This window comes from Corylus avellana, chromosome ca5, assembly GCF_901000735.1.
Source record: "Corylus avellana chromosome ca5, CavTom2PMs-1.0".
Lineage (NCBI taxonomy): Eukaryota > Viridiplantae > Streptophyta > Magnoliopsida > Fagales > Betulaceae > Corylus > Corylus avellana.
The window spans coordinates 17,138,331-17,147,655 of NC_081545.1; positions in this window are offsets into that span (position 1 = coordinate 17,138,331).

The window sequence follows — 9,325 nt, forward strand, 5'->3', positions numbered from 1 at the left end:
GTCTATTTATAAGCTTAGGGAAGTCCTAGAAGCCCAAGTAAACCTAGATAATTCGGAGGTCTGTCTCCCAGTTAAAATAGAAGTCTGAAATCGGAATAGGATTCGTCCAGATTTGTGTCCTTTAATTGCGGGGCGATTTTAACATAGTAACTGTACGAATTACGAAAATCCTATTTCACAACAAATTGTAGTATTTTGAGCTAGCTTTCCAATACCGTTTGAATCACTTCAATCCGATATTTGACCGGAGAGTTATGGTCAAAATACTAAGACGTGTGCAGAATCTGAATTTGAATCCGATCCGAAATCTTATCCAATCTGAACTTTAATCTGATTTAACCTTTTCTTGGATTTGATTAGATTTAACCACATCATCTAGGTCTTCTCAAAGTATGCTTTCTTCCAAACTTCGCATTTTTCCCTTTAAAGCTGCAGTTTTTCTTCAATGACCTACAAAACACTAAAAACACAAAACTAACACAAAATATTAAATAACGACACAGCTAAAGGATTAACTAATGTAAATAAAGGGGTCCAAATACGCAATATTTGGCACTTATCAAACACCCCCAAACTTACATTTTGCTAGTCCCTTAGCAAAACAAAACAAAAATTAAAATGAAAGCAAGAAACATAAATCCTCTTTCGTGGGAGAGACGATTGCATTTAGCATATGCAACAAGCCTTTTAAACCCCTAGGCATCCCTAGTGGACGAGTGAAGTCTCGTGAGGGCTTAACAGGAATGATACCCACAAACATTGTGTACTATGTTGTTAACAAGAAAGAAGTTTCACATAAAACATGGTTCTTATTTATGAGCAAATTTAAAAAGACAAACACCATCATTACAGTCAAAAGGAAATCCAAAATCAAATTACTCATAAATGGACAATTGAGACCTCATATGTTCTAAAAAGTGTAAAGTGTAATTAGCATACAATCATGAAGCTTTCTGCTTAAACTCAAGACAAGTTCCATAAAATTTGAAAGAATCCCTAACAAATGAAACAACCGAGGCAAGATATGCATTTTTTTTTTTTTTTAATAGGCTTTGCAATGTCTAACTCCCTTAAGCTTTCTAATTGACTCATGTAACAAGTGTTAGGCCAATGACTCCCAAGCCAGGTGGCTTTAGGGCACTAGATGTAGAACATCTCTAAGGGCTTATTAACTTAAGTCAAAAAGGCTACGAAGTCAGATTAGCCATATCATAAATTAACACTGAACTTCACACCTTTTGACGCGAACACTCAATGCTTAACGAGGCAAGAGGTCCGGTTACTCAGTGAAAAACTCAACATGATCTTTATTTTCTTTTTCCTTCTCTTTTTATTTATTTATTTATTTATTTATTTTTATATCTTGCAAGCCAATGGTTATTCATCAATAGGTCATCCAACAAATCTCAAAGAGAACAAGCTTAAGCTCAAACATCATACCTCACAGAAAACATGCTAATGTGCTCATAAAAATTTATTTCAAAACAAGTGAAATCTCTTTTACCCAAAAATAAGTCAAAGGACTCAAACTTCTAATGACATAATGATGATGTTCAACCCTTTAAGCAAGCTAATGAAATGCAAATCACAGTTATAGTTTAACTCAAACTTGACAACAACATAGCACAATTTTTTTTTTTTTTTTTCAAATTTTTTAACACAAAATGACAAATAAAAATAAACAAATAAAAACAAAAATAAATAGACAAAGTGTTTTTCCATACCCCCAAACTTGAATTACACATTGCCCTCAATGTGTAGTATAGAAATACATTACCGGAAGTAAGGAAATCTGAGTGTGAACAAGGCTAGGGCGTCCCCCAAACTTAAACACCAAAACACCTGTCAACAAAAACTAACAGCAATATTTTTTTTTTTTTCACAAAAACAAAACATCAAAAGATTAATTGCTGTTAGAAACAAAAACAAATAAAAAGAAATGCAATATAATGAAAAAGGAAAGAAAGAATTTGTGGAGTGAAGTGCAAAAAATAAACTGGATGAGAAAACTTTACAGCGCTTTCCCCGATCATGCGGATGTCCAACCAATCCTTTCCACCCTTTCTTCTTCAAAACTTCATAGCCCTCTGGAAGGATGTTTCGCCATCTTATGTAGACTTGCTTGCTTCGACAAATCTTCTTAGAAAAGTGGTTCCTATATTTGTGTGCTTGTGTGCACAAGTCCTTGAATATCTTGACATAAGATGGCTCCTGATGTGCCTCAAGAGGGACAGTGATGTAGGCAGGAGCTTCAGTACTCACTTCTATGTCACTGGGCAGATTAGGATTTGTTGGTGGCTCACTGTTCTCATGGTGCTCAACTTGCTCAGGGTGCTCAACTTGCTCCTCTTTCTTTTCCTCCTCTTTGTTATCCACAATTTCCTCACTCTCAAGTGTGATGGTGACCTGGGCATGCTCATGATAAGAATTTTTGGAATCATCATCATCAATCATGTAGTGCCTTTTAGCCATCAGCTGACTTTGAAGCTCTTCTTCCTCTATTCTATTGAAGTCAGCAACTAGATGACTAATCTGTCCTTCTATCTTGGACATGGCCTGCTTAAGTTCTTGTATGTCTCTGCCATTAGCCATGTTGGAATTCCTCAGCTCCTGTACAGCTTGATTAGTAAAACCTTTTAGCTCTTGTATAGCTTGGGAGTTGGAATTCTTGAGCTCTTGTATAGCTTGGGAGTTGGACTGGTCGACTTTTTCTATTAGTGTTTTCATCATGGCTTCCAATGATGACTGTGGTGCAGGCTGTGGCACTTGAGTGGTAGACTGATAAATGGGAGGTTGAGCTTGCTGATCGAACTGCGGATATTCTAAATGGTGCAATTCATCAAATTGGTGAGCATAATTTCCTGTAGCTTGAGCTGACCATGAGAAACTAGATTGGTTGCTCCAGTCCGAGTTATAACAATTGAAATTTGAATCAAACCCCAGGCTGGAGAAACTAGTGTTCATTTGTTCATATGAAAAGTTAGATCTAGCTGCTCTGATTTGGTATAATTTGTCCCATAAGTCATCGAGCTCAGCTCGCAAATCTGGACAATTGTTTTCCTCATGATAAGGATTGAAACAAAATGAACATGGTTTATGTGGGTAAAAATTTTGAGGATAGTTGGTAGGAGCTGATGTCCTATAACTAGGAGATGCATTAAAATCATTAAAATAAAAATTCATGCTTCCCCTCACTTTTTAGCATGCAGATATCCCACATAAAATATTAACCAAATTTTTTTTTTTTTTTTCAAATAAAATAAACTAAAAGAACAGCTAACACAATAAAAAAAAATGAAAATGAAAATTTAAAAACTCACAAAAAGGACCAAAAATAAATTTTTGGCAAAGATCTACGGAACTGCTGCTTTTGCTATGAGTGCGCTCGATCGCGCTGATGTGCGGAAGGTGCTGCGGCAGAACTGTAAAACAAGCCAAACAAAACAAAAAGCAACAAGAAAAATCTTTTTTTTTTTTTTAAGTAATACGAATAAAACAAAACAAATTGCAGAAAAATAAAATCCTAATTATAACTAGTAGAAGAATAAAACTAATTTAGAAATAAATTGGTTTCAAAAATTGAACAATTCCCCGGCAACGGCGCCAAAAACTTGTTGTGCAAATTTATTTAACTCGCAAGTGCACGAATCGATTGTAGTTTAATGGATTGCAAGTGCGAGGTCGATCCCACAGAGAATTGTATTTTTGAAAGAGCAATTTATATCTAAACTAATTAAATCCTAATCTAGTTCCAAAAGGGTTTTGATTTTTGAGTTTTGAAAATTAAAGGATAAACATAAACTAAATAAAATAAGTAAATCTAAGGATAAATGTACTAAGGTTTGGGAATTCACACTCACCAAATCATAACAACATACTTTATGTTCATCAATATGAATCCGAAGTTCTCACAAATTAAATCATAGATATGTTTTACTATACTTCAAAGAATTAATCAAAACCATCCCATGTATCCATTCATTGACCAAATCACAAAAGGAATCCAAATTAAATTGAAACACCAGATGTATCCGTAGAACAAATCACAAGGGATATCCAATTTTTATGAGTTAAAAGCCAAGCAATCAATCATATGAAATTATCTCAAATCATCAAATGTATCCTTGAATCACAAGAGATATCCAAGAATCACTCCATACAATTGATTAGAAGTAAAACAATTGAAATATAAAACCCAATAAAATCAGAATAATAAAAACTTACATAAAAGTATTGATGTTCTTCATCGGTGAGGCTTCATCCCCAACCTTAGTTGGGAATTTAGCTCCACATAAAAATAAAATCTAAACCTAAACCTAAACCTAAACCTAAAGAAAAACTAAACAAAAGAATTTTGCTCTCTGGGATTGTGTATCTTTTCTTGAATGCAAAGAAGTCTATTTATAGGCTTAGGGAAGTCCTAGAAGCCCAAGTAAACCTAGATAATTCGGAAGTCTGTCTCCCAGTCAAAATAGAAGTCTGAAATCGGAATAGGATTCGTCCAACTTTGTGTCTCTTAATTGCGGGGCGATTTTGACATAGAAACCGTCCGAATTACGAAAATTCTATTTCACAACAAATTGTATTATTTTGAGCTAGCTTTCTAATGCCGTTTGAATCACTTCAATCCGATATTTGACCGGAGAGTTATGGTCAAAATACTAAGACGTGTGCAGAATCTGAATTTGAATCCGATCCGAAATCTTATCCAATCTGAACTTTAATCTGATTTAACCTTTTCTTGGATTTGGTTAGACTTAACCACATCATCTAGGTCTTCTCAAAGTATGCTTTCTTCCAAACTTCGCATTTTTCCCTTTAAAGCTGCAGTTTTTCTTCAATGACCTACAAAACACTAAAAACACAAAACTAACACAAAATATTAAATAACGACACAGCTAAAGGATTAACTAATGTAAATAAAGGGGTCCAAATATGCAATATTTGGCACTTATCAACAGGGTACCATGAGTACAAGGGGGAAGAAGAGAGCACGCAGGGGCTCGGCCGTATTGCGGCAGTCGATGTCACCTGGGTCTCCGGCAGCCCAACTTGATGATAGCGAGCAACAAGACGTTGCTCAGCTTCTAGGGATACAGGAAGATATAGACCAGTCCTTCCAGGTACTACGGGAGGGGAGACCCCTGTACATGTTCCATACAGTCGGGTACGCATGGCGCAGATGGGGTATCGGATTGGGTCGTACCGGGACAGCGAGTTACGACAGTGTTCTGAGGGTGACGTCGAGCGGCTAGACACCCAGCATAGCGCAGGTACGCCCCCCCTGTTTTTTTTTAAATATTCATAAGTTTGAAAATTTTTAACTATATTGGTGCAATATTAATTATATTTAACTACAACTACAACTTCAGAGAATTCTAAACATTCTAAAAAAATGTAAAGCAGGTATGGAGGATACAGAGAGACAGGCCCAAGAAGACATGGTTGGTGGGGCATAGGCCACTGATGACCCGCAGCCCACCGACCCTGCTCCCAGCGACCGATTAGGCCCTCGGCAGGTCCGAACCATAAGTAAGTGTATATGCTCTAATGTCGTACATATTATGTTTTAATTTACATGTTAGTTAATATTGAATTCGAAATAACTTACCTTTCTAATTTTAAATTTGTTAGGTACCAATTCTGAAGGAAACACCATTATCGAGGTGTGCACCCTTCTAGACTCGCATAGGCGGCCGGGAGTCCCCCCCGGGAAACGGATCATACTGGAGTACAATGCATCATTCCAGCCAGTTGGATTTAGCGCCGTGAGGTTTAGGCGGATGACCGGAGACATAATTAGGAGCGGCAATTTTGTCCGAATACCGGACGATTGGTCGAAGGTACCGGACCGTACCAAGGAGGATATTTGGGACGCCTTGATGGTATGTTTTTTAATAATATGATGACACTCGTAATGTATATATGTATATATACGCTCTAAGTTGCAAATATATATGCGTGTTTATATCTATATGCATATACACATATTTTAAGTTTTTTTAATTTGTCAATGTTGATCTTGTGCAGGCATACTTTTTCGTCCCGCCCGAGTACAACTTGGAAGCCGTGAAGGATGAAGCATTTCGGGATATGGGCTCCAAGCTGCGGACTTGGAGGCATGATCTTAAAAAAATTTGTGCTATTACCGAGGAAGATACTCCGGACACTATACGGGCAAGACTGGGGGGACAGAGGCTGGGAGAGTACAATGCTGTCGACTTGGATATATTATTAGAGAGATGGTGTACCCAGGAGAATAGGGTAGGTCATGAGTTAAACTATTTGTGTTGTGTAGTGACCCTAATTGTACGTAATTGTGTTAGTATTAACATATTAAAAGTGTTAACTGTGTAGGAGTATGCAGCGAAAATGAAGACATTGCGAGCATTAAATGATTCACCGCATTGCACCGGATCAAAGAGTTATGCCAGGTTGACACATGAGGAGGTAAGTGTGTAATTTATCCTATACTTATAGATGTGAACGTACATGTCATCATTTTATATGTTAATATGGTATATGTATGTCCTATTTTATCTGCAGGCCGAACGTTTGGGCCATCAACCTACTCGGGCACAAAATTACGTCCGTTCACACACAAAGAAGAACGGTTCATATCCGAATGATATTGTGAAGGAGAGATGTGTATGCTACTACTCACCTTTCATATATTGTCTTGCTTGTATATTTGATAAATTATTTTCGATTAACAGTTGTGCGCCCCACTGACTCAATATTTAATGTGACAAACAGGAACGGATGAAGGAGCTTATACCCACCGACCCTGCAGCATCGTCTAGCATCACAGAGGGAACGGTAAGGTGGGCGCCAAATGACGCATTTGACCAGGCAATTGGAAATAAGCCTGAGTATGCCGGTAGGGTTCGGATGGCTGGACCAAATATTTTGCCTGTGCGAGGGACCATTCGCTCATACTATACACCGTCACAGGCAAGGTCAGAAAACGCCAGGTGCTCCACGATATCACAAGACACACTTGATAGAGCGCTTGAGGTGGAGAGGGCGAAGCACAAGGAAGAGATAGATGCGTTGTTGGCCGAGAACAATGCGCGGGTAGCTCAGCAAGTGGTAGAACAGATGGCTGAGAACAATGCGCGGATAGCTCGACAGGTAGCTGAACAGGAGGCTGAACGTCAGACAAGGTTTGATGCCCGTTTCCGCCAACTCGAGGAGCTGATGCGGTTGTACACTCCACCAGATAGTGCTTCCCTACCCGTTGCGATGGTGCGATCGTCGGTCGACAGTGGATCATGTATGACCTTTGTTAGTAGTCAATTGTTGTTTTAGAACTGTCTATATATATATATATATATATGAACTTCTAAATTAAGAGTTTGGATATGTTGTAATCATTCTAAATAATTAATGATGTTGTAACTCTTGGTTAAATTTGGTTTATATATCATGGTTGGTTTGGTGAACTTCTAAATTGTTGGCTTCAATTTGGTATACTATGAAATAGTGTTGGATATGTTTCTTATTTAGAGTTATTCATGCACGTATAAATGGATATAACTGCATGGAACAAAGCAACACATGCAGATCGAACTCATCAAGAAAAATTATTCACAAACTTAATTTTGTAACTCTAAATATAAATAGATATACATGCACTCAATGCTAGAGAGGGTGCTTTTCTTTTGTGTTTATCATCTCTTCCATTGAATTCCCAACATTAATAACCTATATGGAAGTTCTATAATTGCAATGGAAAAAAGAAAAATATCATATGTCTCATACAATTGCCATGAGAAAAACGAAGTTCATTCTCTCATGTCTATATATTATTGAAAATTTTTAACTATATTGGTGCAATATCGGATTGGGTGAATATTCAGTCATTTTTCTTTCACGTTACCGACGTGATTGTTTGTATTCGGGCTCAATGATTGTTTGTATTATCATCTGCAGTTAGTGAATTTTATTTGTTTGGTGGTTGTTTTATTGGTGAATTTTTGTTGTTTTATCATTTGCAGGTAATGGACATCGTCGAGAGGATGCTATGGATGTCAATGATCGATAGTCTGGTTGAGAATTTTTGGCCATTCACACTTGTGTATAAGTTGATGTAATTATATTTGTGATTGGTGTATATTATGTTAGTATGTGTCATTTTTGATGTGTTGAAGTTTGTTTTGGTGGATAGTTTGTAATTGGTGTATATATAGTTAGTATGTGCCATTTTTTGTGTGTTGAAGTTTGTTTTCGTTGATAGTTTGTGTGATTGGCGTATATTATGTTATTTGTGTCATTTTGGTGTGTTGAAGTTAGTCTTGGTGTATAGTTTGTGATTTGTGTCATTTTGGCGTGTTGAAGTTAGTTTTGATGGATAGTTTGTGATTGGTGTATATATATTATGTTATTTGTGATATTATGATGTGTTGAAGTTAGTTTTCTTGAATAATTTGTGATTGCTGTTAATGGATATGATGTATGTTATTTGATGGAAAAATTGTATATTATTTGCATGGATTTGATGGATAGATTGAATATCAAGTTAATCGTAACACAAAATTCGGGTATAGTCCTGAAATTAATCACAAAAATATAGGGGGGAAGGGAAAAAAAATTTCAAAACTGACCAAAGTTGTTGACGTGTCAATGTTTGACACGTCAGGAGTTATTGACGTGTCAAATAATGACACGTCAATAATTCCTGACGTGTCAAACATTGACACGTCAGGAGTTATTGACGTGTCAATGTTCAACACGTCAGGAATTATTGACGTGTCAAACATTGACACGTCAGTAACTCCTGACGTGTCAAATAATGACACGTCAGGAATTTCTGACGTGTTAAATTTTCCACCCGTTAGAAATTTTTTGACGCGCCACGTTAACACATCAAAATTTTTTTCTAACGTGTCAAAAATTGACATGTCTGGAATTCCTGATGTGTCATAAATTGACACGTCAGAAATTCTTTTTGACGTGTTAAAATCAACACGTTAGCATTTCCTGACGTGTCAATTTTTTGACACGTCAGAAATTCCCATTTCCTGACACCCACATTCTTCACTCCTTACACACGTCAGGATGGCCCCGTCAGGAGTGTTTACTGACGTGTTAGGTCATCTGACACGTCAGTAAACCTCCGTCAATAAATTGTATTTTTTTGTAGTGCATGGGCCATGGGGGTGATTCAGCCACCCCCAACAACTTTGGGGGGTGGTTTCGGCCACCCCCATTTTGAAAATTGGGGGTGCCTGAACCACCCCAATAACCCTTTGTTGGGATTATGCCTAGAATTTCAGTGATTTTAGATCCATGATAACATTTAATATTTGTAATGAATATGAGT